Consider the following 12,165-nt stretch of genomic DNA (forward strand, 5'->3'; position numbering starts at 1 on the left):
TGCAACCCCTATCTGCTATTGCAGCAGATCGGCGCTGCAATGTAGATAAGAGTAACTTTTTTATTTTTAAAAAACGAGCATTTTTGGCCAAGTTATGACCATTTTTGTATTTATGCAAATGAGGCTTTCTAAAGTACAACTGGGCGTGTTTCAAGTAAAAGTCCAACTGGGCGTGTATTATGTGTGTTACATCTGGGCGTGTTTACTTCTTTTACTAGCTGGGCGTTCTGAAGAGAAGTATCATCCACTTCTCTTCAGAACGCCCAGCTTCTGGCAGTGCAGACACAGCGTGTTCTCGAGAGATCACGCTGTGTCGTCACTCACTTCCTGCCCCAGGTCCTGCATCGTGTCGGACGAGCGAGGACACATCGGCACCAGAGGCTACAGTTGATTTTGCAGCAGCATCGGCCACCAATAGTTTCTGGCAATGAGGTGTTTGGTACCCAGGATGCCTGGATGACCAGATAGTGCAGAGTCATGATTTTCCCTAAGTACCCTTAGCCGGTATTGCAGGGGAACAAACAGCTTGTCCTCAGGAAGGTTCCCGGGAGCTGAACCTTGATCAGCTGCAATTTCAGAGACTAAATTAGAATCAATAGAAGAAATGATTATACCGGGAGGCAAAATACAAGCAGGATCTTCCTCCGAAGGAGGGCTGGCCATGAAGCTACGCGACAGTGCATCGGCCTTAATATTTTTAGACCCAGCCCTATAGGTAACCAAAGAGTTGAATCTGGTAAAAAATAGCGCCCATCGAGCTTGTCTCGGGTTTAGCCTCCGGGCAGATTCTAGGAAAACCAGATTCTTGTGGTCGGTAAGGACCGTTACCTGGTGCCTAGCCCCCTCCAGGAAGTGGCGCCACTCTTCAAATGCCCATTTAATGGCTAAGAGTTCACGGTTGCCAATATCATAGTTACTCTCAGTGGGCGAAAACTTCCTGGAGAAGTAGGCACAGGGGCGGAGATGGGTGAGGGACCTGGTACCCTGGGACAAGACAGCCCCCTCTCCCACCTCAGATGCGTCAACTTCCACGATAAATGGCTCCATTTGGTTGGGCTGAACCAGCACCGGGGCCGAGATAAAGCACTTCTTAAGGACCTCAAAAGCCTGGACAGCCTCTGGAGACCAGTGGAGGAGATCAGCACCTTTGCGAGTGAGGTCCGTAAGAGGCTTAGCGATGACCGAGAAGTTAGCAATGAATCTCCTGTAATAATTAGCGAACCCCAAAAAATACTGTAACGCCTTCAGGGAGGGAGGTTGGACCCATTCCGCCACAGCCTGAACCTTGGCGGGGTCCATGCGGAATTCATGAGGAGTGAGGATTTGACCCAAAAATGGTATCTCCTGTACCCCAAACACACATTTTTCGGTTTTTGCAAACAGTTTGTTTTCCCGAAGGACCTGTTTTAACCAAGGAATTCATTACTCAGTGTTTGAAATTGTCATTAGGGCACTGCGCAGACTTAAGCTTGGCCCTTTATTTACTGCGTACATCTATAAATCTTCCGATGTACACTTTAAACATGTCCATTAAGCTCCATAAGCCCAACAGAAGCCAGAGGAGTGTTCTTTTGGCCTCTGTCGGAAGTCAGTATACCTTGTTATGGAGGATGAAATAGCATAGTAGACTACGCTTTCCATCCCGAGGGGTCCTACAAAAAAACATATACCGTGCGGTATACTTTTTTTTAACATAGAAGTCTATGGGTAACCTATGCTGCTGTATGGTATATGTCACAGGTATATGTTTAACATATAAGTATTGGGCTTTTCAATAGCCTTTCATGACGTATAAATTAAACAAATACATTATAGTCTTTGGGCGACACATGCATTAAACTGATTCCTTACACTGGCATTTACCACCTATAGACTATAATGGTATCTGTTTAACCTATACATCATGAACAGGGTCATGAGAGTTCATGACATATACATTTAACGTATACTATGAACCCCTTCCCCCTGCTTGCATTCTGGACCCTAATGACCAAGCCATTTTTTACATTTTTCCATTGTCACATTCGAAGAGCTATAACTTTTTTTATTTTTGCGTCGAAACAGCTGTATAAGGTCTTGTTTTTTGCGGGACAATTTGTACTCTTTAATAGCACCATTTTGGGGTACATATCATTTATTCATTAACTTTATTAACTTTTTTGGGGGGTGGATAGAAGAAAACCTGAAATTTCACCACTCTTTTTTGCGCCCTAAATCTATGTCGTTTACCGTGTGGTATAAATAACAATACAACTTTATTCAACGGGTTGTTACGATTGCAAAGATAATTTGTATAGATTTTGTATGTTTTACTACTTACACAGTAAAAACACTTCTTTTTCAAAATTATTTGTTTTTGTGTCTCCATATCTGAAGAGTCATAACTTTTTTATTGTTCCGCCGATGCAGTTGTATGAGGGCTTTTTTTTGCGGGACAACTTGTAGTTTTTATTGGTACCATTTTGGAGTAGATGGGACTTTTTGATCACTTTTTATCACATTTGTTTTATGTCAGGATTAACAGAAAACAGCAATTTTTCCATTGCTTTTTATTTAATTTTTTTACGGCGTTCACCGTGCGGGTTAAATAATGTAACAGCTTTATAGTTGGGGTCGTTACGGACGCGGCGATACCAAATATGTGTAACTTTTTTGCTTTATTGTGTTTTTTTTAATAGTAAAGCATTTTGTAAGGGGAAAAAGTGGGGTTTTCATTTATTTTTTTTTCACTTTTTTTTAAATTAACTTTATTCAACTTTTTTTAACTTTTATACTAGTCCCACTAGGGGACTTCACTATGCGATCCTCCAATCGCTATTATAATACACTGCAATACTTCATATTGCAGTGTATTATTGCCTGTCCGGCATCTGCTAGGACATGACTCTGGCATGACCTAGCAGGCATTTACTACGGGCAGACCTGGGGGCCTTTATTAGGCCCCCGGCTGCCATCGGAGACACAGACTCTCGGCAATCTTATCACCGGGTGTCAGTGGGATGAGAGGGAGATCCCTCCCTCTCTCCAAAACCACTCAGATGCGGTGCATGCTATTCAGCACCGCATCTGAAGGGTTAAACGGGTGAGATCGATACTAATATCGATCTCACCCGGTCGAGCAGGGACGCCCCCAGCCCTCAGCTACCTCTGGCAGCTGAGAGCAGGGAGATTTGACGGCTCCCTGCTGTTTACTTTATTCTAATGCAGCGCCGTGGAATGGCGGCGCTGTAGAATAAAGCCCACTAATGACTGCCGTGAAAAGGCTTATCGGCGGTCATTAAGGGGTTAAACTTTATGGTGACGGATGCCACTGTTTAGGTATCTTTCACAGCCTTCGTTTACCGTATACATCGGGAGCTTTTCCTGGCATATACATTAAATATAGGCCAAAAACGTGACGTGCCAAGAGCCTTAGCCTTAAGCGTTGCATCTTGTCAATAAAACATGCCTTTTAATGTTGGACCATAGAGGGCTATATCGCAAAGTTCCTTTGGAAATAGGTTCATTCCAGATGTCTGCTTTTACATGAGAGTGCTTGTTCTTCCAAATGTATGACCATATGATTGATTGTACTTCTTTTAAGTGTTTCATAGCAAATTCAATCAGTAGGTTGTGGAATAAATACAACATTTGGCCATACACCCCTTGAGGAGATTTCATGTTGGTTAATCTTGTGGAGTTTATCTTTAATCTTACAATGAAAAGACTTGAAATTAGTTCTTATTAAGGGATATGTTAATTAAATACCCAGAAATGTTAGGTGTTTATTGTCCCACTGGAAGGGGTGTTCAGTGTGTAGATTGTTTAAAGAGGCTCTGTCACCAGATTTTGCAACCCCTATCTGCTATTGCAGCAGATCGGCGCTGCAATGTAGATAAGAGTAACTTTTTTATTTTTAAAAAACGAGCATTTTTGGCCAAGTTATGACCATTTTTGTATTTATGCAAATGAGGCTTTCTAAAGTACAACTGGGCGTGTTTCAAGTAAAAGTCCAACTGGGCGTGTATTATGTGTGTTACATCTGGGCGTGTTTACTTCTTTTACTAGCTGGGCGTTCTGAAGAGAAGTATCATCCACTTCTCTTCAGAACGCCCAGCTTCTGGCAGTGCAGACACAGCGTGTTCTCGAGAGATCACGCTGTGTCGTCACTCACTTCCTGCCCCAGGTCCTGCATCGTGTCGGACGAGCGAGGACACATCGGCACCAGAGGCTACAGTTGATTTTGCAGCAGCATCGGCGTTTGCAGGTAAGTCGATGTAGCTACTTACCTGCAAACGCTGATGCTGCTGCAGAATCAACTGTAGCCTCTGGTGCCGATGTGGCCGACATGATGCAGGACCTGGGGCAGGAAGTGAGTGACGTCACAGAGTGATCTCTCTCGATCACGCTGTGTGTCTGCACTGCCAGAAGCTGGGTGTTAACGAACAGAAGTGGATGATGCTGATTCGTCAGCATCATACACTCCCATTCCTAACGCCCAGCTAGTTAAAGAAGTAAAAACGCCCCGATGTACACACATAATACACGCCCAGTTGTACTTTTACTGTAAACACGCCAGTTGTACTTTTGCAAGCCTCATTTGCATAAATACAAAAATGGTCATAACTTGGCCAAAAATGCTCGTTTTTTAAAAATAACGTTACTGTAATCTACATTGCAGCGCCTATCTGCTGCAATAGCAGATAGGGGTTGCAAAATCTGGTGACATAGCCTCTTTAACCCCTTAAGGACGCAGCCTAGTTTTGGCCTTAAGGCTCAGAGCCCATTTTTCAAATCTGACATATTTCACTTTATGTGGTAATAACGTCGGAATGCTTAAACCTACCCAAGCGATTCTGAGATTGTTTTCTCGTGACACATTGGGCTTCATGTTCGTGGTAAAATTTGGTCGATATATTCAGTCTTTATTTGTGAAAAATTGCAAAATTTAGAGAAAATTTACAAAAAATAGCATTTTTCAGAATTTAAATGCATCTGCTTTTAAAACAGACGGTTATACCACCCAAAATAGTTACTTGTTCACATTTCCCATATGTCTACTTTAGATTGGCATCGTTTTTTGAACATTATTTTATTTTTCCTGGACGTTACAAGGCTTAGAACATAAACAGCAATTTCTCATATTCTTAAGAAAATTTCAAAAGCCTTTTTTTTAAGGTACCTCTTCAGTTCTGAAGTGGCTTTGAGGGGCCTTTGTATTAGAAACCCCCATAAAACACCCCATTTTAAAAACTAGACCCCTCAAAGTATTCAAAACAGCATTTAGAAAGTTTTTTAACCCTTCAGGCATTTCACAGGAATTAAAGCAAAGTGGAAATGAAATTTGCAAATTTCATTTTTTCTGCTGAATTTCAATTTTATTCAATTTTTTTCTGTAACACAGAAGGTTTTACCAGAGAAACACAACTAAATATGTATTGTCCAGATTCTGCAGTTTTTAGAAATGTCCCACATGTGGCCCTACTGCGCTCGTGGACTAAAACACAAGCCCCAGAAGCAAAGAAGCACCTAGTGCATTTTGAGGCCTCTTTTTTTATTAGAATATATTTTAGGCAGCATTCCAGGTTTGAAGAGGTGTTGAGGTATCAAAACAATGGAAACCCACCAGAAGTGACCCCATTTTGGAAATTACACCCCTCAAGGAATTCATTTATGGTTGTTGTTACCATTTTGACCACACAGTTTTTTCACAGCACCTATTTGAATTGGGTTGTGAAATGAAAAAAATGATATTTTTTCCAATAAGATGTCATTTTTGATCAAAATTTCTTATTTGCACAGGGAAAAAAATACCCCAATTTGTCCTTAGTGCGGCAATACCCCATTTGTGGTGATAAACTGCCGTTTGGGCCCATGGGAGGGCTCAGAAGGAAAGGACCACCATTTGGCCTACTGGAGCTTTTCTGGTGCTAAGTCATGTATGCAGAAGCCCCTGAGGTACCAGTAGAGTTGAAACCCCCGAGAAGTGACCCCATTTTAAAAACTACACCCTTTAAGACATTCATCTAGAGGTGTAGTGAGCATTTTGACCCCACAGGTACTGTGTAAAAGATAATGCGCAGCAGATGGTGCAGTGTGAGATTTGCAATTTTATATATATATATGCCATTTCAGTGTCCAATATATTGTGCCCAGCATGCGCCACCGGAGATATACACCCCTTAAATTGTAATGTGGGTTCTCCTGGGTACGGCAATACCCTACATGTGGCTGTTATCAGCTGCCTGGGCACACGGCAGGGCTCAGAAGGGAAAGATGAGGGGGGTAAGCTGTGCGGAGTGCATCAGGGTAAATTAAAAATCAAGGGATGTATGATACATTTTAAAACAATCTTTTATACAGAGCTCTGGTTTTTCGGGACACGTGTCACATTGGTATAATGTGTCCTCCCTTATCCCCCTCTTATAGCAGACTCTGCACCTCTTTTGACTCTTTCCCTTTCCACCGATTTGGGGAACTTCTCCTGGAAAGTGTTGCCCTGGTACGATGCGTGTGGCCTCGCTTCCAGAAGTACTGGGTGCCCCCCCTTCCTGGTCCCTAAAGATTAGATCTTGAAATTCCAGGAAAGTTGCCCTCTGGCCTGCACATCGACGTAGCACGTACGCATTGTACAAAACCATCTGTATGATGTGCCCGGCCAGCTTCTTATACCACACCGCATGGCGCTATAGGGCTTCAGGATTTGATCTGACAAGTCCATCCCTCCCATGTACCTATTGTAGTCCAGGATGCAGTCTGGTTTGGGGGTGGCCTTTCCTTCATATATCCTAAACCTGTAGGAATATCCTGATGCACTCTCGCAGCTTATACATCTTCACGCCATACCTTGCCCTCTTACCCGGCAGGTACTCGCGGAATTGAACCCTCCCTTTAAAATGTACCAGGAACTCATCAATAGAAATACACTTCTCGGGGGTGTATGCTTGGGAAAACCGGGCACTGGAACGGTCTAATAGGGGTCTCCGTTTATACAAACGGTCAAAACTGGGGCCATCTCGGGGTGGGCACGGCTCATTATCAGTATAATGTAAGAAGCGAAGTATTGCCTCATTTATTTATTTTTTTAGGTTCCAGTTCAGTTCTGAAGTTGCTTTGAGGGGCCCATATATTAGAAACCCCTATCAAACACCCCATTTTAGAAACTAGACCCCTCAAAGTATTCACAACAGCATTTAGAAAGTTTATGAACCCTTTAGGTGTTTCACAGAAATTTAGAGCAAAGTAGAGGTGAAATTTACATTTTTTTTTTGTCAGAAAATCCTCTTTATACCATTTTTTTTATAACACAAAAGGTTTTACCAGAGAAACGCAACTTAATACGTATTGCCCAGATTCTGCAGTTTTGAGAAATATCCCACATGTGGCCCTAGTGCGGTAATGGACTGAAACACCGGCCTCAGAAGCAAAGGAGGACCTAGTGGATTTTGACCCCTCCTTTTTATTAGGCACCATGTCCGGTTTGAAGAGGTCTTGTGGTGCCAAAACAGTGGAAAACCCCCAAAAGTGACCCCAATTTGGAAACTAGACCCCTTGAGGAATCCATTGTAGTTTTCTTGGGGTGCATGCGACTTTTTGATTAGTTTTTATTCTATTTTTAGGTGGCGCAGTGACTAAAAACCAGCAATTCTACGATTGTTTTTTCATTCTATTTTTTTTACAGCATTCACCGTGCGCTATAAATGACACATTCACTTTATTCTGCGGGGCGATACGATTACGGCGATACCAGATGTTTATAGGTTTTTTTTATGTCTTATGGCGTTTGCACAATAAAATAAGTTTTGTAAACAATCATTCACTTTTTGTGTTACCTTATTCTAAGAGCCAGAACTTTTTTATTTTTCAATCAATAAAGCCGTGCGAGGACTTATTTTTTGCGTAACGAACTGTAGTTTCGATCAGTACCATTTTTCGGTACAGGCGACTTTTTGATCTCTTTTTATTCCATTTTTTGGGAGGTGAAGTGACCAAACAATTGTGATTGTGGTTCGGTTTATTATTATTTTCTTTTACGGCGTTCACCGTGCGGGATAAATAACAAAATAATTTTGTAGTTCAGGCCGTTACGGAGGCGGCGATACCAATTATGTATAATTTATTTGTTTGTTTATATATTTTTATTAATAATAAATGACTGATAAGGGAAAAAGGGGGACTTTTACTTTTATCACTTTTAAAACTTTATTTTCTTATTTTTACACATCTTTTTTTACTTTATTACTTTGTCCCACTAGGGGACTTGAGGGCAGGAGGCCCTGATCGCTATTCTAATACACTGCACTACATGCGTAGTGCAGTGTATTAGAACTGTCAGCTACTCACTGACAGCAAGCATAGTGAGTCCTGACGTCGTCAGGACCCACTAGGCTTCCGTCGATGGCATAGCCGGACGCCATTGTTTGGTGTCCGGTTGCCATAGTCACCATCGCCGGCCGCTATCGTGTAGCAGGCCGGCGATGGAGGATTAACCCCTGAGAAGCCGCGATCGCTATTGAACGCGGCTTCTGAGGGGTTAATCGGCGGGGGAGCTCCGCGATCGGTCCCGGCACATTGAGCAGTGATAGTCTGCTGTCGGAAACAGCAGCTATCACAGCTCATGAACGCGCCCCGCGCGAACGGCGCTGTGTTTACTCCATGACCTACTATTAGGTCACTGAGCGCGAACGCTACAGTTAGCATGACCTAATAGTAGGTCATGGAGCGTTAAGGGGTTAAGGTAGATGGATCTACTCCCATATTAAGTACTTTAGCTAAAAATAATTTAGCATTGCTGCAGGGAGAGATTTACTAGGATCAATAAGTACCAAAAGTACTAAAAGTATGTAGAGATAGGAGAAGGTTAGATCCAGCGCTTAGGTAGAGGTAAAACGGAAGAAAATTTCCAAGTTTAATTGAAGCTAGTTAAAAGTCCATGATAGTATGGTCCTGGTGTGTGGGTAATGAGAGGATGATCCTGTAGAAGCCTACGCGTTTCGGAAGGTGTTTATTGTCCCACTGGAAGGGGTGTTCAGTGTGTAGATTGTTTAAGGTAGATGGATCTACTCCCATATTAAGTACTTTAGCTACAAATAATTTAGCATTGCTGCAAGGAGAGATTTACTAGGATCAATAAGTACCAAAAGTACTAAAAGTATGTGTAGTCCACAAATAATGCTAGTTTGCGATCTGAATAGTCAATAATAATGCCAAATGTGTTAGTAGTGAATTCTCTAATATATTCTGCTCAGGGCTCCATAATAAGGGGGATAATGGACACCATCAGCAATTACCATTAGTAATTGTAAATAAGTTACATAGAATCCCAGATGTGTATGCTTGTGCAGATGGCACGGAGTTCAAGGCCATAATGGCCTTCATCACTCTGCCAGAGAACTCAAATTTAACCATTACTGCTTGCACATAGTCACAATGGACTTAGTCTAATGCCTTCTCTGCATCCAAAGTGGGGGCCATGATACAGATATTATTTTGGGCCCCAGAGTATTTAAGTTATGCCTCTGCCCCTCAAATAGAAATCTGTTATGTATGAAAAGAACTTTCCAAAATTTTTTAGCTGCACATTAAATTAAATTTGTGCACCCTCTTTTACTTCAAATCAAATATAAAAATGGAGGGGGGTAGTACCCACTATTTGCATTTCACTTGAATGAAGCTGTGTTGACGTCTACTGCATAGTGGGTGACCGGGAGCGTTATGTGGCCCTTTTCATTCTCAGGATCGGTGGAGGTCCGACAGCCGGGATCTCCGCTGATCAGAAAGTCACGTATCCTAGGGATATGCCATCACTATCTATAATAAGAAAACTCCTTTTTAGAAATACCACACGTAGTGAGTGGCTGAACTCCCTTTCCAGGCTGTGCTAGAAACACACCCTCTAAAGTGATTGATATGCAAGTGTAATGATAGGGGTATGGAAACGGACAAGTGAGCCCTAATCTACCCGCCACTCTGTCCCTGCCTACTTGCAACGACCCGCCCTAGGCGACGGGGTACAACTGGGCGGCGGTCCCTACGCTCAGTAAGTGCACAAGACAAACATACAAGGGAATATAAAGCAAAGGGAAAGGGGCAGTTGCCCACGGCAACACCATGAGCAACAGAGTGGTGAACGAGCCAAGTCAAACCAGGAGAGCACGAGGTACAAAACGCAGAGCAGAAGAGTCGTCAGAAAGCCAGGGTCAGAATGGAGCAGGATCAAATTGTTAGGAGCTGTAGCTGGGCCAGGAAACCACACGGAAAGAATCACAAGCAAGGAGGAACAGGAAAGGCAGGTATAAATAGACAGAGGGCGGGAGCTAGCTGAGTCTGGCCAGGCTGCAATAGGCTCTCCCACTCCTAAGCCTGCCAGCCTGAGTGGTGGAAGCTGGAGTCAGTCTCAGAGAGATAGACTCAGGTGAAGACTGATTACCTCTGGAAGTTAACCCCGAAGCTGTGCCTGGCAGATCCTTTACAGCAAGTGACCATGTGGTCCTGTTTGGCCAATCAAGCACCAAGTGAAGTGCTGAATTTACATATTATTTATAGAACGTATAAACGCCATTGTTAACAATGAATTTAATGGCAAAAGTTCTTTATAGCGTGAAATTTCAAAAACTTTGAAGACCAAGAATTGAAATATTCTGTTGATTTTTATTCAAATAAACATTTTAATCATTCAAATCCATGGAATTTTACACACAAGCATAAATTTTAAATAAATATGTACAATCGAGTCATCAGATCAGCAGAACAACAGTGGCTTATCCTTTATCACTGCAGATATCTCACTGCACAGTACTTACTGAGACATTCAAGAAAATGTGAAAAGTAATGAATAAATAAATATGTATCTGTTAGTTGTATCGGGGTCACAAAGCAGTGCACAGTAATAGTTATTAAAAAAGTTTAGTAACAAATTGTATATATTATGAATTCAACAATATAGCAATACACGCGGTAAACAGCTCTCTTCAGTAAGACGGGGTTCTATGTATATTTAATATAAACTTGTATGCCAATGGAATGCCCCGCAGACCATTCTATGTGGTTGTTAGTTCTGTTCTACTTTACTTTATTTCTGAGTGAATATGCTAGATTTAATGTGAATATTCATCATGTTTTTTTTCTATATACATAAAAACAAAATTCTGTGCTGATTAATTTCATAACACATAAGCCATTACTGTGAAACAAAACATGGACCGCACATGCCCTGTTATACATTGATCTAGAGCCGCTAAGCAAAATTTATGAACATTAACATGAGGTTCATTGTTAACTTTTTGATCAAACTTTATAAGCCCACTTGCCACTTCACGGCAACTTCTTTTATTTTGGTCCCGACTGTATTGTGTGCGGTTTCGCATGGCAATCAATGCCGCCACAACACAGCACCTGCAGGCGGAGCAACCCAGGAGACCAACACCACCCATGCTGCCAGTCTAAGCCAGACTTTTCAATACAGTGAAATAAAAGGTATCCTGACACTCTTTTAACATACCTGAACATTATATTCTATAGACTCGTTCAGCGTATTTTTTTTAAGAGATTTTCCTGGCATACCGTATATGCCAAACATTCACCACACATATCCTTAGTTTGATATGGTTAAGCGCTATTTTTATAGTGATAGGATGTAAGTAATTGCTGCGTAGTATTACAATGATAAAAAGTTCTACAGCTTTAAAGGCTATGTACACCTTTGATGGGCATTTTTTTTTCTAATAAACAGGTCAGTCAATGTGTTTGCTGTAACTTTATAATTCGTTTTTATTTTATTTTAAATTTACTTTTTCAGATACAGGTACTCTGTATTCCCTATACAGAGCAGCTGTATCTTTCGCTATGACCTGAATCCATCAGTCCCGCATACCTGACAGGTTCAGTGTCAGCGGGTCTCTGACATGCAGGATCCACCTGTAATCTATCACATCTAAATTATCAACTTAGATGTGATAGATTATAGGTGGATTCTGCATGTCAGAGACCCGCAGGACCTGCTGACACTGAACCCGTCTTAGATGTGATAGATTACAGATGGATCCTGCGTGTCAGAGACACGCAGTACCTGCTGTCACTGAACCAATCAGTCCCGCGGACCTGACGGGAACAGTATTTAGCGCTACATACAGCTGCTCTCTATAGAGAATACAGAGCAGCTGTATCTAATAAAGTAAAACAAATTTT

This window comes from Rhinoderma darwinii, chromosome 4 (genome assembly GCF_050947455.1).
Source record: "Rhinoderma darwinii isolate aRhiDar2 chromosome 4, aRhiDar2.hap1, whole genome shotgun sequence".
NCBI classification, from domain to species: domain Eukaryota; kingdom Metazoa; phylum Chordata; class Amphibia; order Anura; family Rhinodermatidae; genus Rhinoderma; species Rhinoderma darwinii.